This window comes from Bidens hawaiensis, unplaced genomic scaffold, assembly GCF_021521415.1.
Source record: "Bidens hawaiensis isolate Kalapana, Puna unplaced genomic scaffold, B.hawaiensis_p1.1 tig00013365_1, whole genome shotgun sequence".
Classification (NCBI taxonomy): Eukaryota; Viridiplantae; Streptophyta; class Magnoliopsida; order Asterales; family Asteraceae; genus Bidens; species Bidens hawaiensis.
Genome location: NW_027492133.1, coordinates 291,487 through 315,778, shown reverse-complemented (window position 1 = coordinate 315,778; position 24,292 = coordinate 291,487). Strand labels below are relative to the sequence as shown.

The 24,292-nt window shown below is 37.5% G+C and overlaps 4 pseudogenes; 2 read left to right on the top strand and 2 right to left on the bottom strand.

Moving 5' to 3' along the window:
* Positions 1–10,312: 10,312 nt before the first annotated feature.
* Positions 10,313–10,810, bottom strand: LOC143543933 (glutaredoxin-C13 pseudogene; annotated as a pseudogene).
* A 2,884-nt stretch (positions 10,811–13,694) lies between these two features.
* LOC143543932 (glutaredoxin-C11 pseudogene) lies at positions 13,695–14,552 on the bottom strand (annotated as a pseudogene).
* A 546-nt stretch (positions 14,553–15,098) lies between these two features.
* Positions 15,099–15,424, top strand: LOC143543931 (monothiol glutaredoxin-S2 pseudogene; annotated as a pseudogene).
* A 3,615-nt stretch (positions 15,425–19,039) lies between these two features.
* On the top strand, positions 19,040–19,381 carry LOC143543930 (monothiol glutaredoxin-S2 pseudogene; annotated as a pseudogene).
* Positions 19,382–24,292: the final 4,911 nt, after the last annotated feature.

The window sequence follows — 24,292 nt, the reverse complement described above, 5'->3', positions numbered from 1 at the left end:
TTGGCGCGCTAAAGAAATTACTTGACGAGTGTGAAGGGGCTGGTGGCGGCGATGATGGCGCGGGGAATGCTGGCGTTGCTAGCGGCTCTGGCGCGGCCAAAGGATCCGCTCCTGACACTGTTGTGCTAGAAGACTCCATTCAAGATGAACAACTTGACTATGGTCAGTTTGGAGAAGACGAGGAGCAGGCTGCGCCAGATGCTGAGGGCGATGATGAGGATTATGAAGAGGCTGACGTCGACGTGGAGACTTGAGAAGCCCTTCATGTTTTTTATTTTTATTTGTAATTTGTATCTCATCATCTTGTAAACTTGTAAATTTCAATGCTTTTGAATGAAATTCTGTTATTCCCTTCTTCGCATCTTGCGCATTCCCATTCATCTCTTTATATCGCATGTTTGCTTGTTGAATATAAGATATGCTTGCACGTTGGAATAAGAACAAGGTTGTAAGGAATTTATTATACTTAATCCTTGTCATATTGTAAGTGATATTTCCATATCTTGATTATGTTGACACGCGCCTTGGCGTTTTCATTATTCCTCTTTTGCGCGACGTTTTCGCGCATGGAATTATGAATTTTTTAGCCTTTACGTGTCAATATGTGTTACTCAGATATCCATTACAGTTTCATGCGCGACCTCGACCTGAGACCTTAACAACTATGTTTTGGCATTTGCTTTGCCTTAGTTGTGTTTAGGTATTTTTATGGTCAGGGTGCGCAGTATGTAGGATGGATGTTGTGAGTGATTTGAGCTAAGGCTCACATTATTGGGCTAAGGCCCTGACGTTTTAGAGTTAAGACTCGTTAACGCGTTTGAGCTTGAAGCTCGCGCATGTATGTTTTACTTCGTTTTATTTCATTTTGATGTCAATACAATGTTGTCATATTGCTCAAAATTAATAAAGGGAAGTGTGAAACATGTATGCAAAAGGTAATAGAATTGGGCTAAGGCCCTGACGTTTTAGAGTTAAGACTCGTTAACGCGTTTGAGCTTGAAGCTCGCGCATGTATGTTTTACTTCGTTTTATTTCATTTTGATGTCAATACAATGTTATCATATTGCTCAAAACTAATAAAGGGAAGTGTGAAACATGTATGCAAAAGGTAATAGAATCCACATTAAGAGAAGATAGCGCGTATCATTATTCATAATGGCTTAAAAAGCCTTGATTACAAACTTGACATTTTTACATGAAACATTTTCTAAGCTGTGCCGCGTTCCATGCGCGTGGGATCTTCTTTCCATTCAAATCTTTTAAAGCGTATGCGCCTTTTCCCAATTCTTCCGAGACTTGATAAGGTCCCTCCCAATTGGGGGACATTTTTCCCGGGGGTATCGCGCGGCTAGCTTCATTGTTTCGAAGGACAAAATCATTTTTCTTGAAGTGGCATTCTTTCACGCACTGGTTGTAATATTTTTCCAGCTTTTTCTTGTACTTGGCTTCACTGATGATAGCCGCCTCTCTGCGCCCTTCAAGTAAGTTGAGATCCAACCGTCTTTCGCGCTCGTTATCAATCTTGCTCATCATGAGCACTCTATGGGATGGGCATCCAATTTCTGTTGGAATCATTGCCTCTGTTCCATAGGTTAGGCTGAACGGGGATTCGCCATTGCTGGTTTTGCTTAATGTCCTGTGTGCCCACAGGACATTAGGTAGCTCTTCGACCCAAGAATGGGATTCTCCCTCCAACCTTTTCTTCAGCCCATTTAACAAGCTTTGGTTCGCGCGTTCCACATGTCCATTCCCCTGAGGGTGATAAACTGAAGTGAAAATTTGGTTGATGCGCAATTCCTTGAGCCAGCTGGATATCTTCTTGTCAGTGAATTGCTTGCCATTATCGCTCACAATTTCCATGGGCAAGCCAAAACGGCATATGATGTGACTCCAGATAAACTGCTTCATCGCTTCGGCTGTTATTTTTGCTAGTGGCTTGGCTTCAACCCATTTTGTAAAATAATCTACTGCCACTACCAAAAATTTTACTCGCCCAGGCGCTTGCGGTAGGGGACCCACAATGTCAATTGCCCATTTGTGGAAAGGCCATGCTAAGGTTACTGGAATCAAGTTGTTCTTTGGCCGCATGGTGTTTGGCGCATAGCTCTGACATGCTTTGCATTTTTGGATCTCCTTTAGAGCGTCCAAGTACATGCCTGGCCAATAGTAACCTGCGCTCATTGCCTTGGCAACCACCATGCGCGGGCCAGCATGAATTCCACAGATTCCTTCGTGTATCTCTCTGATCACATAGCTTGCTTCCTCAGCATCTAGGCATTTCATGAGCGGTCCCAGATAAGAGCGTCGATATAATGTACCATCAAGCAGTTCATAGTTCTGCGACTTGTGTCTTATCTTCCTCGCTTGCGCGCGATCATCTGGTACCTTTCCCTCCTTCAAGAATTCCATTATTGGAGTTATCCATGATGAAGGGGTTGTATGAGTTACCATGACAGACTTTGCTACCACCGACGGGTTGCTCATGACTTCTACCCTGACATCTTTGCCAAAGTGATCAAAACTGGTTGATGCCATCTTACTCAGCGCGTCGGCAGATTTGTTTTCACTGCGCGGAATATGAATGATTCTGAAGCAGTCAAATTGCTCGATGAGCTTTTTCGCCTGCTCTAGATATAGAGGCATGGTGTTCTCCTTGGCATCATAAAGGCCATTGACCTGTGCTGCTACCAAGTATGAATCAACATGGGCCTCTAGATTTTTAACTCCGAATTTTTGCGCGATGCGCAGGCCAGCCAGCAGGGCTTCATACTCAGCCTCATTGTTGGTGCTTTTGAAGTCCAACCTGATGGCGTAAGTATATTCCTGATTCTCTGGATCCACCAACTTGAGGCCTGCGCCGGATCCTTCGTTGTTTGAAGCTCCGTCGGTGAATAATCTCCACACATTTTCTTCGTCATTGGCTCGCGGAGGGTCTACCTCGCGCTGAGCCTCTTCAATTTTTCCTTCTGGGACCTCGGCAATGAAATCAGCCAAGACTTGTCCCTTTATTGCTGGACGGGGCTTATAGGAGATCGTGTGCTCTCCTAATTCCAGCGCCCACTTTGTCAGCCTTCCTGAGAGCGCGGGACGGCGCAAGACTTGCTGGATGTTGTAAGCAGTCAGAATTTCAATGGGATGACCATTGAAATATCTATGAAGCTTGCGCGACGCGTGTGTTAGTGACAAAACTAACTTTTCCATGATAGAGTAGCGCGTCTCAGGATCTGTCAGCACCCGACTCACATAGTATATTGGCGTTTGGATTCCCTTGCGATCCACCAATAATACTGCGCCGATGGCGCGCTCTCCTGCTGATAGGTACAATGTCAAAGTTTCACCAGGAAGTGGAGCTGTGAGCGCGGGCAAATTTATCAAACTTTCTTTTATCTCACTGAAAGCTTGCTCGGCCTCAGGAGTCCATTTGAATTGGCTTTTCTTTAAGCAATTCCTCAATGTGTTGACAAATGGGGTAGATTTGCTTGCATGGTTCGCTAGGAACCTGTTGATTGAAACCAATATACCATTCAGCTTCTGGACTTCTTTCATGGTGGATGGCGAAGGCATGTCAAGGATGGCCTCCACCTTCTCAGGGTTCACCTTAAAACCATCCTTGGTGACCATTACACCCAGAAATTTTCCCTCTTGCACGCCGAAAGTGCATTTGCTCGGATTAAGCTTCATGTTAACTTCCTTTAGGCGCCCAAGGGTTTCCTCGATGTCTTTGAGCATCTGTTTTTCCTCCCTGCTTTTGATCACCAAATCATCCACATAGACTTCTAGGTTTCTTCCAATTTGCTCGTTGAAAACAGCATCCATAAGTCTTCGGTAGGTTGCGCCCGCATTCTTCAAACCAAAGGGCATTTTTGTGTAACAAAAAACACCCTTGTCGGTTCTGAAGGCGGTCTTGTCCTCATCTTGTGGTGCCATTTGAATCTGATGATAGCCCTTGTAGGCATCCAGGAAACATTTAAGTTTGAATGGCGCCACGGAGTCCACCTTTGCGTCGATGTTTGGGAGGGGGTAACAATCCTTTGGGCACGCTTTGTTGAGGACCTTGAAGTCAATGCACATCCTCCACGACCCGTTACTTTTCTTTACCATCACAGGATTGGCTACCCATGTCTGGTATCATATCGGGCGGATGATGTTTGCGCGCAATAGATCCTCAACCTGCTCATTCATGGCCCTCGCCTTCTCATCCCCCATGACTCTCTTCTTTTGAGCAATTGACTCTATAGACTTGAACGTGTTGAGAGAATGTTGCGCCAGGTCTCGCGGAACCCCAGTCATATCAGAGTGTTGCCACGCGAAGACCGACATATAGGCTGTGAGCAACCTTTTCATTCTCAACCTCGTGTCGTCTGATATCGTAGCGCCAATTGTGATTTTTTGCTCCGGGAATTTCGGGTTGAGAATCCATTCTTCTGGCGCGTTTTCTGCCATTGGAATTTTCATTCTCCCCTCCCGCGGAGTACTTGTCACTGCGCACAAATGATCTCGGTATACAAAAGTTACACCTGTTGGTGTTGGGAACCCCAACGCGCCGTGCGCTGGCGACGGTATGGCGTTGAATTGGGCAATCGTTCCCCTACCCAAGATCATATTGTGGCAAGAAGTGGTGGGCAAGACCAAGAAGTTAACAACTTCGGCTCGCTTGTGTTTCTCATCCCCCATAGTTAGCTAGAATTGAATTTGACCTAGGGGATGAATGATTTCATTTGAAACACCAGAGATTGGTGCATTCACAATTTCAAGCCTTGCTTGGTCTGCCGGATCCAGTTTCCTGAAACATTGCTCATACATGATGTCTGACTCGCTGCCAGTGTCCACCAGGACTTTTGACACTTCGTAATGAGCAATGTGTGTAGTGATGACCAGAGGACTGCTAATTGAAGGGCCTCCCATGATTCTTGGGAAGATTACTTGTTGCTCGCGCCAATCTCCTTGGATTTGCGCGCTTCGTTTCCTTGATGTTTGCCCTTGCCTTCCTCCCTCGGCTACACAGATTCTTTTGTACTTTTTGCTGGCTGAGGCTTCTGATTGTTCATTTTCTGGTCTTGAGTTTTTCACCAGGTGAGCCAGCTTGCCTGATTTCACGTCCTTTTCAATTGCATCCTTCAAGTGGTGGCATGCATCAGTGTTGTGCCCTGTGGACTTGTGAAATTCACAGTACTTGCCACTGTCTGATGGTCCCTTGTAGTGTAGTGGCTTGGGGCTTTTGAATTGGACATTCTCAGTGCTTAACACCTGTGAAGGCGTTTTAGTGAGGGGAGTCCATATTCTTGGCAGAGGTCTGCTAGGATCTCTGCCGCCCTCCCTCTTGTCACCCTCCCCGCGATTACGAACGTCTTTTTGGGGCTGGGGTGGGCTTGGTTGCGCCTGCTTTTCTGTGGAAGAAAAACTGGTTGGTTGCAACCTGGACCATACAGAGTTCTGTTTGCCCCTTTTTTCTTTGCTGCGCGGTGACTCAGCTTGATGCGCTCTTTCTCTTGCCCTATCTTGGGCAATTTGTTTTTCATTTCTCGCGAAAACTCGCGATGCTTCCATTAACTTGGCCCACGTGGTGGGCATGCCATCTCTGCTTACGAGAGCTCGGCGGAGTTGATCACTGCGCGCGCCTTGTATAAAGGCCACGCGCATGAGTTGCTCAGTTATACCTCCGATTGCCAGAGACTCCTGATTGAAACGAGTGATGTAGTCTTCAATCGTTTCATCATTCCTGCGCACGCAGTGCATGATGTCATCAGGGTCGCGCGTGTGTCTGCGCTGCTGTACGAAGTGGGCTTGGAACTTTTCCAATAGTTCCTCGAACCCATCAATTTGCCCGGTCGGCAAGCTCTCGAACCAGACACGCGCCGCGCCCGTGAGGCAGCGAGCAAACATGTGACACCATGTTGGCATCGTCCAGCTCTCTAGGTTTCCCGTGTTGTAAAAACCTTGCAAGAAATCGTCTGGATCTGTTGTGCCGTTATATTTGCCCAAACCACTTGGCATCTTGGTTTTGTGCTGGATGGGAGCCTTAGCGATGCGCTCAGTGAACTTTGAATGTTTCACCAAGATGGTTGGTCTGTACGGTGTGGTTACGTCCACTTGCCCTCTAACTGGTGGGCTGTACGGTATGTGCAGATCTTGATCGGCTCTGGCTCCAGGCGCCATGTTCACAGGCGCGCGGAGCTGTGAGCCTCCTGCATGAGTATCTCGCGTCTTCCTCATGCTGTGCACTTCTTCATCACTGAACTCAGTGTGTGCAGTGTGAACAGAATGTCCTTCTTCCGGCGCGCGCGGCCTTTTTGTTCCATGAACAGTTTGCTTATCAAACGCTTGCCTTTGTGTTAAGTCGGCTAGCTTTTTCTGTTTGACCATCTCATTGTACTTGTCCATTAGACGCCGCTGCTCGTTTATGAGCCATTCTTTAGGATCATTTGTTTCATCTTCTGGACCCATTGGTCCTTTTTGTTTCGCGCCGGCAAGATTTTGTAACGTGAGATCGTCTGGAGGAGTTTCAGTCTGGCCGTGAGGAGTTGTGATGAAGGGACGGTTACTGGTGGTGCGCGTAGAATCACGCGGCCCCCTCAGAAACTGCTGCCCCTCATTAACATCCTCACGTTCAATATCCTCCAGAACTTGATCAACGTTATGAACGCCAGAAACCATGGTGATTTTTTTTTTATATATAGATCTGATGAGATCTGATTGCCGTTGTAACAGTGGATGGCGCCAATGAAGAAACGTGGATCGACTCACTAGTAGACGATCTACTTTCCTCGGGTGTGATTATGCTATTTCACCGATGTTTTTTCTTGGATCTGTGTTCTTCCACCTACAAAATGAACAGCACCGTAAACTTACCCCTCAGAAAGGGACAGAGGGGTCCTCTTTGGGGTAACCCTCCGGTGTGAGAATAAGTATTTGTGGGAGAAGATAATAATATGTGAGAGTAAGGAATTCTGGAGAGTATTGCTTAATAGCTGAATACTCTGTGTGATTGTGTTACTGGATGTAACTGTCTGATTGAATGTAATTGAATATGATTGAATGTGAATGAATGAGTGTCCCTCCTTGTGGAGTTGATGCTGTATTTATAGTGCTAGGGTTTCCACTGATTGGGCTCAGCCTTGTTGGCCTCCTCCAATTGCTCTGCGTCACGTGTCCTCTGGGACACCTGGTGCTTTCTCATTGGTTATAATCACGTGGTAGCACATGGGTTATGCTGAGTTGTCCACCTTTCATTTGGCAGCTGTCAACATCAGCATATTCTTATTCCTTAAAAAGATACCTTCTGGAAGGTTGTCTGACGTGCACAATCAAGGTTGCCCTAATCCTGATTTGGATAAGGACGAGGTTGATTATGTGCATGTGTGATATGCGTCAATCATGAGGATGCGCGAGGTCTTCTCTTTATTCTCACGCGCAGATGTTTCATGCGCAGATGTGGTTGACCCGCCATGTGATATGCGCCGCGCGCTGATGTGATATGCGTGAGCATATGTGATGCGCGAGCATATGTGTGCCCTGGGCATATGATGCCTGAGCATGTGTGGTGCCTGGGCATATGATGCCTGAGCATGTGTGGTGCCTGGGCATATGATGCCTGAGCATGTGATGCATGAGCATATGTGATATGCGCCATGCGCATAGGTTTTGGCTTTGTGACTTCTTAATGTCTTGATTTCAAGCCTCTTGTCTATATCTTGTGGGTTGACCCGCCTTGCTCGGTGTTGAGGCGGGTACATACCTCTTCAGCTATCTGCTTTCTCTTCTTTCTTTATCATTTCTTCAAAGTTAAAGATTACAAAATTAATCTTGTTATAATTAGTGGTATAATTATAACAAGTTTTTAAATTTGGATCTTGGTTTATAGTAAATGTGTTCAAAAATAACTTAACAAAACCAAATGGTAAAACAGTCAGTTGATTCGGCATGTCATTCTTCAAAATTGTAGGTAACGATTTGTCCTTAATTATAGCTTACCTTACACTTGCAAAGATTTCAACTCACTACCAAATTTATTAGTGACAAGAGGCATATCACTAAACCAAAAAATCATGGGTATTAAAACAAGCGGCATACCACTACAACAATATCATTGATTAAATTCAACATATTAAATATTTATTTTATACAATTACTTGTAAGCCAATAGATCATCGGTATTTTATTCTATCCATTCAATTATTTATATGTATGCTATTAACATTTACTATATTTTTATACTTTCAAATTTTTTAAAAGCCTTTTTAAATAATTAAAACCTTAATATTTTTTTTTTCTGCAATTATGTTTTGATCCTTATGATTCTTGTTTTAGTTTGCAATTTTAGTTGTAATTTACTTACAATGTGTTACAATTTGTCAACTGTATCATGTGGTTTTTAAATCAGGCCCGACCGGTCAATCAATAATTCGACAATTGGTTGTCCGGTCCAATCATGAAAACACCGGACTCTTTGTTCTAGTTATGGTACTCTATTTTCAATATTTCAATATAACACTAATCCTTACACGATTTAGAAAGATATACATCCAAACTTTTCCAAACTACAAAACTTACACAACATAAACATATTATATCCAACTAGCCCGAAGCAAAATAACTGGCGAGACGTGGAATGCGACAACTTCATAAATTCTTAACCGCTCAAATAGCCGTTTTCAAGATTCCATAAGAACTTTTCGAGTAAGATTGATGGGAAACATATTCACCATTCTTGGATTCCACCATCACCACCTTTCTTTTGCTGCTACTCCTATAAGAATCAAACTGCAAATCTTCGAGTATATGCCTTTATATCAATTTGGTTTCTTACTTTTCGAAAAGAGCATAAAAACTGGCCTTTGAGTGTATCAAAACCCTGCAACAAGAAGAATATAATTTCAACTCATTTGCTATGTTTTTGCTTTTAACAAGCAAATAAAAGTTTACATTAATTAATATAGTTTTATTAAAATTATATAATTATTAAATAAAGATTAACAAATTATATGATTATCACTAGGGTTGTTCAAAAAACTCGGGGCTCGTTCGAAATCGACTCAGTTTGCAAAAGATCCAACCAAAGCCAAGCTCACTCGTTTAAAATAAAATCCAAAATTTAATTTATATAAATTTAAGTAGTTTTATCAAAAGCCGTCGAGCCATCTAAATTACTTTTTAAAATTTGTATTTTTTTACACGTCATATAAAAAAAATTAAAATACACACAATGCAGAACTTATCAAATTCAAAATTCTTAGAATTTTGTAGTTTATAAATTCTGCATTATGTATTATTTTATGTTTTTATACATATCAATACGCATAAAAAATACCAAGTTAAAATTTGTAAAATTTTAAAAACAGGATGGCTCAACTAGCCATGAGTTGGCTCCCAAGCTCAAGCTCAAATCTCAGCCCGTTAAGAAAAATGAGTCGAGCCCGAGCCTATCACAGCTTGGCTCGGTTCGGCTCGACTCGTTTACAATCTAGTGTTCACTGCCACTATCGATATCTGTATTCCAAGCGTGAAAATTTATATGCGGATAAAATAGAAGCAAGTTTGCTTAAGAAGCTAAGTGCGATCAGGTCGACATTCCAGGCAATCGTCTTGTGGGGACATTATGCAAAAGGAAGTTATTAGAAAAGAGTGAATGAAAATGAAAGCTTGAGGCATTGAATTCTTTTCTTTATGTAAAAGGAGAGAATATATCTTTTTTAAGACCTTTTTCAAACACAAGTATGAATCTTAGAGGTTTGATATATTCGATATATCACTTTTTTGAGTGTTGGGACTTGGGAGGGTGGCAATCTGATTACTGATCAGTTTGAGAGTAGCTTACGTAAAACTGATTATCGATATGATAAACATGTCTGCTTTGTTCTTTGGGTTGTCATGTCTAACTCGTTTAATAAACATGACTTAAAAATACAAAAAAAATATATTATATAAGGTCAGCCCACCAACCTATTTACAATTTGATTACAACCCGTAAGCCCGTTTACAACTTATATATAGGGTAAGGTTCAGATTGATTCCACAAAAGGTTGAGAACCGTGGAAACATCAATATAACGCATTAACTTAATTACGTTTGATTAACTTTGTTCACATGTGAACGGATCAAAACATGTGTGAGATCACGCATTCTTTAATGGTCTTTTAACTTTCTTTTGTTATTAAATAGAAAGATTAAGGGCACTAGATAATATAAGCAAGAATCAGATTCATACGAAGGATAAACGTGTCGTCATCAACACTTGTGAAAACGGATAAAAACAACTAAAGTCACAACCTAAAAGCCACTAATGATATTATCCTAAATTTAATCTAAATAAAACCTAAGCAAACTAGTCATGGTCTTGACCCGAACTTATTCCTTCAGATTGCTAGTACACGTTCTAAGCGAGCGTCTGATATGGCCTGAGGAGCGGGATGAGAGCACCACGAAGGTGGAGTGACATCACCTCGTTGGTGGACCCCACAAGGTTACCCCCTATGAACACAGCTGGCACAGGGGGAGAGTTGCAGCCCCGGTTCACAAGGGCCTTCTCAATCTCCCAACCGTCTGGATCATGGTCGAGCTCATGAACCAGGGGCTCAACCCCTAGTTCATGGAACAGAATGGTCACAGCATAGCATAAGCAACATGTGCTCTTGCTAAACACGACAATTCCGTTCTCTGATGTCAATGTTTGTATCTTGTCCATCTTATGAAATTACCTTAAACAATGTCACGTGCCACCAACGAATTGGATTAAAATCAAAGGGGAGTTTTGGAGGAGGGTTTTGAGGAGGGAGATATGAGATTTGGCTTGCATAGGGGTTTCTCGGGCTACTTCTATTTATATAAAATTGTTTTCTCGTTACAAGAACATCCAAACGAGATGCTTTTTATATAGATGCTTGAAAGCTACTAAAGGTACAATTATATATGGCTACCTTTTCCTTTCCACACACCAAGGAACAAGTACTAACCTCCATCTTAAAAACATTATAATGGGTCGATTCAGGTTAAGCTTAACGGGTGAATCCGACAAAATGAAGAAAATGGGTCAAATTTATATTATTATTGTAGAATATTTGGCACGCTAATTATTTATTAAAAATGAGAATTTTGGACATAAGTGTTCTAAGTTATAATTGACATGCACCAAAAATAACCACTTTTTATTGAAATATAAGGTGGAAATTTTGATTCCGTTTAATGACGAATAGGTTAGTTCAGGTGATGTTTTATCTCCAAAGGTTGAAAGTCACCCAAATTTATTTTTAACGCACAACGCCTCCTAAATTATTATATCTTAAAACATCTTAAACATTTGATTATGCCAGAGTATAATTTTCGTGATCATCCTTGGGGTAGCAATTTCCGCCACAACACAAAAATATCAGGTTTTGGGTTGTTATATCAAACCCATTTAACAAACGGGCCAGGTTCACCAGTTTAATTAAGTGCTTTGCATTCAGGTTGGACCTGTTTCAATCAATCATACCCAGTGGACCTGTAAAACACGCTTAATTAAGCACATCGACCTGCCCATTTTTTCAACCCACCAACCTGATTAGAAAGTTTGTGACTTGATTATCACCCGTCAACCCATTTGACATGGTTAGATAAATGGGTTTGGTTGCACGATTATAACTGTGCCCGGGTTAGGGTTAATGTTATTGGCACGAACAAATATATTGGTAATATTCGGATTGAACAACTAAACCCGTATAAAAAGTTACCCGTTTCGATCCGTACCCGAGTTGATTGGTTAACCAACAGCTCGATGTGTGCAAGCTATGGAACATGAGTTTGATTCCTGCACATTCAGTGGATCCAAATAAACAGCCATAAAAGTCCACTAAATAAACTTTAAGATTCTAAGGCTTGTTAGTTCAATTTCTGAGATTCCTTTTATCATCTTAACTATATTCTCATGGTTGAAAGATTTAGAATGAGATTGCTTTCGGTGGGCTATGATTCTTGATAACACGCCCACCAACTTGCATACATTCTGTAACCACTTGTGAATCTTGTACGCGTGAGAGTTTTATTCATACCTTTTGCCACTAATAATAATTTCATTTGATTCAAATTCAGTCAAGTAAAAAAATGCACGATGAAAACATAAAAAACTCCATGTATTTAATTTTTCATATTTGACCTAAATACAGAAGAAAAACAGTTCCGGTCTATATGCATAAATAGTATTAGGGCAGGGCATGCGGGATTAGTAGCGGGTTCGGGTTCAAACATGTCATGTGCTTTACCCTTCTGAACTTGATAAAAATAAATAATGCATTAATTAAAACTTTACAAAAACAATAATGGTATAAGAATAATCCAAATATTTAAATAAAACGATAAATAAATTGGTTGTGATTGACATCTATAATGTATGCAAATCTTGCAAGAAATACAAGCCTCCAGGATCTTAGAGACCCGTTTTTTGAATTTTATCAGTTACTCAGTTAGTGAATTGGGCCACAAAGAAAAAATGGTGGCCACTTTTAATGCATTAGTTATAGAAAAGCCAAAATTCAGGACAAAAGTGTTTTCAACTGACAAGCCCGTTTCTGCACATACATAAAAAAAACCAAGTGGCCCGTTTCAACCCAAACTTGTCTTAACCCGTTACCAAGCCCACACACCTTGCCACCTCTAAAGCTGATACTAACCTCTTGTAGCAGCTTTTAACATTCAGAAGCGCATCTCTCACCAGCAAAAGCATATAAGATACAAAGGATTTGTGGTGAGGCCTTGAATATGACCGTTCATGTCCAAGTCGACGGTTTTCGAGATTTTAACTTGAATTCAGAGATGAGGACAACAGTATTTAGATGTGTGCAATATTGCAAGTAGTTAGATGAGACAGTTACAATCCATTTACATATAAATAAGTTGATCTGGGTTGTGTACTTGTGTTTATCTCTAACGGGTCAGTGGGTTAAGCTAAAGGTTTCGACTAAAAAGAAAACGGGTCAAATAAGTCTAATGGGAATAAAAACCTCAGTCTTATTATAACTATAAAGTTATTATTTTTGCCTTAATATAGTATAGGAAACTTTTAAGAAATAACATAAAAGTGTTTGTGGATTGGCCCAAACTGACCCGACCATACTTTAATCTACCAATTTGGCCCAAACCAGCTTTTGATGCATTACCTACCCAATTGACCCACCATTGAAGCACAAGTTCAAAGCAAAGTTGAACCAACACCAGCCATTTACTTTGAAGTTAATGTCACAAGAAGCTTAATTTATTTTCTTTGATTTGAATAATTAAGCTTGCGTTTAAGTTCTTCAGTAGGAATGAGGCTAAGCTCATTTTTATGCTCAAATGAATAATTAGACTTCCCCATGAAAATATTAATTTAAATGATCGTATACTATATATTACTAGTCAAAACTTATTGTTCTTTCAAGTGAATATTTCTGATTTTAAATTTAGCTTTTTCCTATGACCGACAATATAAGAAGCTCACAATATGAGTAGATTCATGTATTTTGAGTTGAGTGTGTTCAAAGAACTCGAAGGGACTAAATATGTAGTTTTTTAATGTTCAGGGACTTGATAAACATGATTTTATTACAGTTGTTAAAATGGAATTCTAACCCAAGTCAACGGTTAAAGGGTGTAATTTCCAGTGGAATAAAAAAAACTAGGGGGAGACTTGCAGACAAAAAGTCAACTGTCAAAGCCTAAGTCGATTGTCAGACGCGTCATTTTTTAATCATGAAGTATAGAAACATCAAAACAATATTAACATTGAAAACAAAAATAACATAAAGAAAGCAATAATTTACAATTATGTATCTTGAAGACTAGGAAGTCAAAATTAACAAGTGTTGACTCCTTTATGTACAGTCAAGAGAGCATGCAAAAAAAAACATCAGCTCTTAGTACACTTACACTCATGTTATTCTAACATGATGTTGTGCTTAAAGCTAATTAGTTATACTTTTATTTTGTGAACATACTATAGCTAAAACCAGATAGCACTTGCTTCAATAAGCTTTTGTTTCAGTGATCCATCAACATGAAGAGAAATGACATCACGGGCCGAGCCTACATATTTGCCACCCATAAACACTGCCGGGATAGCAGGATTACAACCTAGGCGTTGTAGGGCCCGCTCCATGTCAGCATCATGATCAACTTCATGAATTGCAGGACTTGCACCAAGTTCATAGAATAGTGCTTTAATACTATGGCACATGCAACACGAACTCTTGGTGAAGATAAGTGCAGCTTTCTTAGATGCCAAATAGGTTACTCTATCCATCTAATATAAGTTTCAAAGATAGTAGATCAAATGTAAGATGTTGTGGTAGACTTTGAGGTTTCATTGCTTCTTATATAGAAAAAAATGTTCCTTTTGGATATTTATCTGGATAAGAACAACGCTACTGATGATTTGTGTAAACAAGTTGACACATGGTATCTCTTCCTATGCAAGTCATATAATCATAGAAATATATAAAGTAATCTGAGGTCGTGTTCGTTGCATATTATATGTATTGAGTGATGAGAGGTGGAAAATTGGGGATATATTCTTTAATAAAGTAGACTTGTGGAAAAGAATCTATTAAAATACTCTCGAGTTAAAAAGTCAATCTAGGGAATTTTTCACTGTCAACACTATAGATTAGCCAACTCAACACAATAGAAATGACTCAGTAATATTTACTATAAAAAGAAGTGATTTGTTAACAAGCTAAAGTTCAGAGTAAATATATATTAGTATTAGTATTAGCGTAAGACCATGTTGACCAAGAAAAATAGCAACAACAACCAACAAAAGCTTTAATTACCGTACTGCCCTTGCATAAATAACTGCATCAAAGAACTTAAAGGCTTTATTAAGGTTAAATATGTGATTTTACATATAAGATGCTGCTGTGCATATCAATATAAGCAGATACATACAACTTGTTATACTACACTATGGTAGTAATATCAAACAGATTGTGAAGCTAGATAAATGATAATATCGTATCTTTTGTGAAAAGGGAATCTCTCCTTTTCAATACCAAGCAATACCTACTATCTATATATAGCATTAGCAATAGATCACCTTAGTCACAACAAAATCTCAACTTTCGATCTCTTACGAAATTTTTCTGATCACTAATTTCTTTAGCTTCAAGAGATGGCTATGGTTTCATCTTTGGTGAATGAAAGGTCAGTGGTTATATTCAGTAAGAACTCTTGCTGCATGTGCCACACAATTAAGACGCTAATAAGCAGTTTTGGAGCAAATCCGACTGTTTATGAGTTAGATGAGCATCCAAAGGGGAGTCAGGTAGAGAAGGAACTCACAGGATTAGGGTTTAAACCAAGTCTGCCAGCTGTGTTCATAGGGCAGGAGCTGATTAGCGGGGCCAATGAGATAATGGCACTTCATTTGAAGGGTCAGTTGGTGCCGTTGTTACTCCAGGCTAATGCTATATGGGTTTAGTTTTAAAAATATGTTTTTAAGTTGTTATAGTGTAGGGTTAAGAGCTGCCTATTACAACTATAGAAGCAGTTTGATGCTCCTGAAGTTGTTAAAGCAGGAAAGATGGCAGTCGTTTTTTGGCCATCTTTTCTTTTGGTGTTCTTTTTCTTTTTTCTTTTTGTGTCCATGACAATGTATTCATGTGCCAACTTCCACTTATAATTTCCTACTTTTGAAAAGCAACAGAGATGCAGTGTTTTAGAGAAATTGTTACTGCGTTTTTAAATAATACTTTAATGGGTAATTAAACATCCACGGATGGGTGGGTCGGGTAACTGGTCAAAATGGGTAAGGTTGAAATAGGTTCTAGTCGAAAAGGACGGTTGGATTTTGTTCACCCCAATAGCACTTTCTAGTCTATTTTCTGTTTTTATTTTCTAATAGTGGCGGTTATTAATTATTCAAAATGTAATATGAGACACAAATGAAGTACTAAGTCCTGTATGTATGTATGTATCTTGTTTATATTACATCATAGATAAAAAAACCCTATGGACCACTTACTTATTAGGCTGCATACTCGGCTAATACCTTATCTAATTCATATAACCTAACATAAAAAGAAAAACAATATATATTTTTAAAATAATTAAAATCTGTGAATAAAATTGTTTAGAAGGATGTATGCATTAAAAATGACTTTTGGAAGACTTTCAACCTAATTGACTTGTTCAGCCCATTTTGACCCATTTGAGATATACAAAAAAAGAAGAAAAAAAACCCAAATCAGCAAGAACTTGCTTATTACCGATATAATAAAATGTCATGAACGCCACATCAGTGTGCCGCAATATGGGTTTGTACTATCTTTGAGCTGATAAGCCAACTAACATAGGACTGTTAGGAAGCATAAAAATACTCAACTTTCAAACTGAAATTCTATTTTTTTAACCATTTATCTGCAGTTTTGTTCTATCAACTTTTTTTTTGGTAGGCCAATAGATTAAAATGAAAAAAGAGCAACTTGCAGGCTACAAGGAGACTGAAAGTTGGAGATACAATTACATTAAAATGAAACTACGACTATGATTACTAAGATTCTACATTACACCTAATATCTAGTCTAGAGGTAATGCCTGCTTGCGGTGCGCGCATATAATGTATATATGTGTGAGCCCTCGGGTGGGCAAAAGTAAAATTGCACTAATTTTGACGTTATTTTACTAATCTCGTGAAAATAACGTTAAAAGTGGCGGAAGGTTAATCAGGCATCATGTGGTGGCGTTGATAGCCGAAAGACAAGGGCACATGCACCGATCAGCCGGTGTCCCGATGATTGAGTGCTATGTGCCTTATGTCCAAGGCTTGATGCAAAACTACTATCGAGCCGGGGGTCTCACCGGAAGCAGCCTCTCTATCCCTATGGGATAGAGGTAAGGCTGTCTACATCTTACCCTCCTCAGACCCTACCATAGCATTGCTATTGGTGGGATATACTGAGTACGATCTAGTCTAGAGGTAATATGGGTTAATAATAAAATAGCTAAAAGTGGGATGGTCAAAAGTGCCTCCTAAAATTGTAATAAACCTTACACTAATAAAGACAAAGAGGTGTTCGCAAGTCAACCCAACCAGACCGGGGGTCCATTTCGATTTGTACTAAAAACTGACATGTTGCTCACCCCGCCCCACCTGCCCATCTTGTCGCCTCGGGCACAGTTTAGGAGGACTGCCTGTCAATGTAGAACCAGCCTCATCTCAGTATTTGTAATCACATGATCACAAATTCATTTCCAGTCCATCCCATGTCTTTAATTAGACAACTTGAACAATGCTTTAATCTAGCAAAAGCTGATTTACATGTTAAGATATTTGAAACTTATGCAGGAGAATACCATATGAAAACAGAAAGAAAAATGTTCGGAGGTAATGCATAAAGCAAGCATACTACTTGGTGACAGAAAGCCAAGTGATTGAGTCAAACATAAAAAACAATACATCACTAACATGCCTATTAATTGCTGATTCTGATCCAAGATTTTGAGAAAAACTAAGATGTTTGAGATTTTGTAAGTGTGCTTTGGTATATGTGTTACGTGTGCTGTCTAGCCACTTTTCCTAGGGAATTTTCTTATCTAACTTGCGTATAGAAATAGAAAAAACATTAATAAGAAAATATAAAGCTTTGAGCTGGCATCCTTTGTCCTTTTCTGTAACTGGAAAGAGTGAGGGAATAACCAGCCCACAGCACTAGAATAGCATAAAAAGATATGTGATGCCAGGACTCGACTATGCATTCCCTTTTGTATCCTTATATATACCCTTCACTTTATTTGATAAAAATACTGAATTTCAATTAGAAATGTAGATCAAACTGTTATTGTTAAAACCAAATGTTCTTATGAAAACTCAAACAAAATAGTTAATACATATATTAGCCAGAAAAAAAAGTACATTTTGAATAGTAGCTAGATCACTAACTCCATAACTTGCAAAGTGTGGCATACAACGAACAAATGGCATAAGGTAAGAAACTGAAGTTATATGCTTAATATATGGTGTGATGTCTAAGTTAAGTGAATAGTAAGTCGGTGCCCCTAGACAAGTGTCCCTTGGCTTTATCTAAGGGCAATTCTACAAATTGATACCAAATTTCAGAACTGAACTCATTCTTTTCTTCTTTTTTTTCTTTTTTTTGGACTGTTCAGCTGAATATATGTGGCATAATCTATAGCCAGATTACAAGAATATAAGAAAGGTAAATTCCGTGGTGTACGGTTTTTATACATTATGCTTGGATCATGAGATGGCAAATTGTACCAATTCCCATGATTCTGAGTTAAAGAAAAAGATTGGAAGAGTAGAGATGTAAGAATAAAATAATGCCGTTCGATGGAATAAGATAGACCTCAAGTTTTCTAGAGAAATCAGAGCGCCTGCAGAAAGGAATACAATAAATTATAATCACTAATCAAATTATTAAGTGTCCTCTCAAACATGATTTATCAGTGAAACGTCAACAGCTAAACTAGCAGCTTGCATGTTGCTATGTTGGTACGGAACAATGAAAACGATGAGACCCCTCTTACTTTAGCTTGTTGATTCCTTGTATAGGAAATAACTTAACGATAAGCACAATATATTGACTAAGCACTCAATAAGAATATATTCACATTCATAACTTTTCATTCTACTTGTAAGGATGCCAATCTACCACGTGATTTAATCATCACAGTTATAAGCATATCTTTTAACTTTTATCTAATTCTTCTTAACTTTCAGCAAGTTAAATTAATCTGCCTAGGCACACTGAGTAGGAGTCAAGGACTATTCCTTAGGTTCTTAAAGAAGAAAACAGCTTAACTAAGAATCAGTTGGTATCCCTATAAAATAAGAGCTATCAAGATTGAAGATCTTAAAAGATATCAATGACCACTTTTAGAATATTATTCCATTTGATTTTGCAATCTATCTCCTGTGCATTTCATTTCTGATCAAGGTAAAAGGGCAACCTTGGAAATTACCAAATACTGCTCACCTTTTCCGTCCTTTATGTCCTCTAGTCCATCTATAAATAGCCTCCATGGTCATTCAAGTTTCTCAAAACAAAACCTCATACCATAAAAGCATCCTACAGCTACCCAATACAGAAAACAAAATGGCCACTGTGACAAGAATGGTGAAAGATAGAGCAGTGGTTATATTCAGCAAGAGTTCTTGTTGTATATGTCACACTATTAAAACACTGATATGTAGCTTTGGTGCAAACCCAACTGTCTATGAGCTCGATGAACACCCAGACGGTCATAAAATAGAGAAAGAACTGAAAGCCTTAGGGTGCAACCCATGCACCCCAGCTGTATTTATTGGAGAGGAGTTGGTTGGTGGATCCAATGAGGTGATGAGTCTGCATCTCCAAGGAAAGCTGGTTCCAATGCTCATTAAAGAGAGAGCTATATGGCTCTAGTACAAAAACCATTGCCATAAACAGAGCATTTTCTTAAGCTCTGTTATATGTGCGAGCTACTAACAACTATGAAGTATAAATAAGAGATAAGCAGAAAGTCAGATGGCATTTTATCTAGCCATTTGACATATGATATATGTGTAATATATCTGGCCTTAAACCCATTTTTGTTAAGGAGTAACAACTATAGAATAATAACGCATCATAAAGTTAGTATTTACTCCGCTTGCATTATGTAACATGCCATATATCATATATGATATGTAAATTTTAACGTCAACCTTTTTACCGCAACATTGTGCGTCCAAATTCTTAATCGCTTGGCATTTCAGATATGATCAATAACTAGCCTAAGTATCCAATTTAACTGCCACAAGGATTTTAACTGTATTATTCCTCCAACCTTGTCCATTTTTACCTAAATTTATGGCTAGTTCATGAATTTTCCTAGTGAATCAATTGAGCATATATGATTATATGAAGCTGCATCGAGTTCTCCTTGACACTTCTTAGGTAGAAGAAATAACTAACTACAGCTCAAATTCAATAACGTCTGAATAACGATCAACATAGAAATGAAGACTCGAACTACCTATTTCGAAATGCACACAACAAGCGATTAACACACAGTAATTAACACAAGCACATTGGAAGCAGATAATACCTAAATAGTCTAGAATAAGGACGGAGATAATACATAACTTTGTTACAGAGAGTGACAAGTCGACGGAGATAAACTCCATTTATTAATAAACGCACACCGGAAGCAGATAATACCTAAATAGTGTAGAATAAGAAGCCAGCTTAGTTACAGGAATTAGCACATCACACTGATAAACAACGCAGTAATAATACACGCAGGTACATTGGAAGCAGATAATAATACCTAAGTGTATAGATTCTACTTACAGTCACTCGATTTGAAAACTGATTCACATCGATAATACCTAAATCATATAATCCAGCAAGCGATTAACACACTGTAGTAACACACGCACATTCGAATTAATTAAGCAGATAATAATAATAAATTAATAATACCTAAATAATGTAGTATACTTACTGAGATTGATTGATTGATTAACATTGATGATGATGATGATGAAGAAGCTGAAGATAATCAACTGGATTTGAAAACTGATTCACGTTCGATTGACGGTTTTTGCCTTTTTGGTGGCAGTTGTAAATGAGGACATTTTTTATTAATCAACAGGTACTTCCGTTTATTAGGTTAGTTTTTTTCACATATAAAATGGATGCATATAAAGGATGCATAATATATTACCTCAATTTTCTCCGTATGTCATTAATCTGCATTTTCATATAATTAATTTCCAAATATTCACAATTAATTTTAATCAGCAAAAATAAAAACTATGTGACCCGTTTTATTTTGTATAACCCGATATCCAGTTTAAGTCACCAGTTGTTTGTTTTCATCCTCTCAACCCTAATATGTTTCTCTTGCCAGAAAATTGATCTACCATGGCGTTTTCTTCAACCCTAACCGGTTTCTCTGGCCGTTTATTTTCATCTTCTCAACCCTAATCTGTTTCTCTGGCCAACTGATTCATCAAAGATGACCATCTTCTTCAATTCCTCTGAACCCTAATTTGTTTATCTGGTCAATTGACGAAGCAACGGTGACCGTCTTCTCATTCATTCCACAAACGATGACCGTCTTCTCAATTCCGTATGTTCAATTCCAATTAAACATGTTAATATCGTTACAGCTAAAAGCAACAGCAGGTTACGATCGATCCAAATTAGCTACATATGCTTTGTATTTATCAATTTAGTTTCTTAATTGGCAGTTTTCTTTTTCATGTGATTATCTACTATTTCCTTCATTGTGTAACTTCTCTGTGAAAATTAAATAGAGGTAATCAATTTCCTCCTGTTTCATTTTTTAATGCAATATTGCTATGAAGTTTTGTTTTTCAATATTATTGTTGAATAGATTTTGTTATCTTTATCTAGGGTTATTTCATCTTTACTTGGTTTACAAATTGAATTCTCATATTTCATCTCAGATGTTGCGATTTGAACAAGATCTACTTAAGTTTCTAGCCGATTCATACGATTCTCGCTCGTGGTTCGATTTTCGGGATTCAAGTTTGGTAATTTTAAATTTCAAATTCAAACGTAGTGTTTGACTGCAATTAAAGTTATTCAAGTATATTTGGAAATTAAAATCTTTTGTAATTTTTGGTAATACGTTGATCAATTAGTTATAGATTGACTAGAAATTCACCCTATTATATAATTAAGTATAATTAGGATGTTTCATTCTCTATGATTATGACCTTATTATATAAGCAGATCATAGATAATTAGGATTTTGATTTGTCGATTATGACTTGTTAGAAATTCACCTTATCATAGATAATTTGTTTAACTATAAATTCATTATATTTAGAATTAAGTATAATTAGGATGTTGCATTTTTCTGTATGTCTAATTTTTGGTAGGTCCAGAAATCAAGCTCTAGATTTTGATTAGAAATTATATGTTGTATTTATAGGTTGTATTTATAGGGTCTTTTTTTATTTATTTTTAGGCTGTTTTTTCTGCATGTCTAATTTTTGGGAGTTCAAAAAATCAAGCTATGGATTTTTATTAGAAATTATATGTTGTATTTATAAGCTGTATTAATAGGTATTTATTATTTAATTATAACGGTTTCTAAACTTACGATGTTTAACAAAAATAAACATCTTCATATGTACTATATAACATCCGCTCATAGATGTATTCTCCATATTCATAACAATCTTCTGCCTTTGAAACTTTTGCAAAGTAAGTTCTTCAACTGTTAATTATAAATTATATATTTAAACGTATTAATTCACTAAAGTCTTTTATCATTTTATTTAAAACAGATTACAATGGAGGTTCAAAGCTTTACAATGTTGAATGAAATTGATGTTCTTAAAACATCTCCATCCACAGTTAATGTCAGAGCTTTAAGAGTATGGACCGTCAAGGATAACAAACACGCGAATGAGAACTTCTTGATGGAGATGGTCCTCATGGATCAATCTCTAAGTTTTTAATTGTTTTATATTTTCCTTTCTCTTTAATAATTACTATTCTTTTCATTAATTATTTATACATATTTCTTATTATTATATTATTATTTCATGATAGGAGAATCAAATGCAAGCTACAGTTTTTGAACCCGACATTTTTCGTTTCAAAAGGTTTTTGAACGAAAACTCTACTCTGACAATTGTGAATCCTGGTGTGTGTTTGAATGGTTCCAACTACAGAGTAATTGATTGTCCAAACAAGTTGGTTTTGAGACCAAACACCCATGTCAAGACTTTGATGGTCGTATGTCTGGTTTCAAAATAACTTCATTTCAATCGATAATTAACAAAGAGATTTTTTTGAAGTCCACTATAGGTATACACCTCATTTTATATTAAATACTATTTTGTTTGTATATTATTTTATTTTTTTATTAATTCTGCAACATTTATCTCAACTGATATTTTCATTTGCTTTTGGTAGATATCATTGGTCATATGGTTCACATATTCAAAGGCAAAGGCTCAAACTTTAAAGATAAAAACAAACGTACCATGGAGATCTTTGATTTAAGGTAATAATATTGATAACAACTTTATTTAACATATCTTTATTTAATTTCATGTTTGGAATTATTTTTTAATTTCATGTTGTTATTTTTCTCAAATTTAAATGAAACATTAAACTTGAGCTTTGTATATATTAATGCCTTTACAAACAACCTCGACCCGTATCAAATTTAGTTGTTCGTTTATACAACTAAATTCTTAAATAGAAAAGTAAAAAGATCTATCACATTTTATGAGTTAGAGACATGTAATTAATTAAATTCGTGCTCATTTTTTATTTCTTTCCTATTGCACTTTGTTTTACCATGATTATCAACAAAAGTCAAGGTCAATCATTATCTAGAGTTGGCTTATACTTAAAAGATCCAGTTTTTTCACATGGTCAGCTTTATGTAGCTTTGTCAAGAGTGAAGAGTAGAGCCGGTATTAAGTTAGTCATACTCGATAAAGAATCATAGCTTACAAATAAAACAACAAACGTTGTTTAGAAGGAGATTTCGAAAACTTAATGTGATAAAGTTTAAATATGGTATGTATTTGTAAGCTTAGTTTTCAATTAATAGTATAAAATCTGTTACTGATATGTGTTTTTTATTTTTTTCAGTTGTAATGGTTCATTTATGTTATCTTATTTCTTATTCACTGCATTGTTTATTTATAAAGTATTTTCTTTTTATGTTATAGGCATAGTTTAACATCTTTTGTAATATCTTATGGTAAAAAACTTATGTCAAATATTAGTGTTGATTAAATATGTTGTTTATATTTTATATTGTTTGTTGATATATTTTCCAACCGTGTGTAACACGGGTTATTATCCTAGTATATGCAATGAAAGAATAAATACATGAAACAGTTCAGTTAATTTTCAGGTACAAGAGAGTAAGAGAATACTGATAACCAATTTTTGGTTAACTTGGTTATCGGTTAATTCAGTTAGGTTTCGTCAGTTTTCGTTCCAGTCTTGTTAGCAGTTCGATTATTGCTAACACCTAGTGTCAACAACTACGACCCAACCCAAGCACTCATACAAAAGCCCATTTCTTTCATTGGATACGCCGATTAAATCAAATCAAGCTAAGAGCACCAATAACGTTAGATCTTCACAAACCGTCACATCATATTTCAAACTTTTATAAAAAAAAAACCTTTTTAGGCAACAGCAAAACTCCACAAAGATCATTAAAATATTATTAAAACTATATATAGCATCTATGTATATACGTGATGTGATGTGAGAGTGAAAGAGGAGGCCCAACTTTTCGTCCGCTTCCAAGTTTGCAGGCACAAACTTTCACAAGACGCTACCTTCTCCTTTTT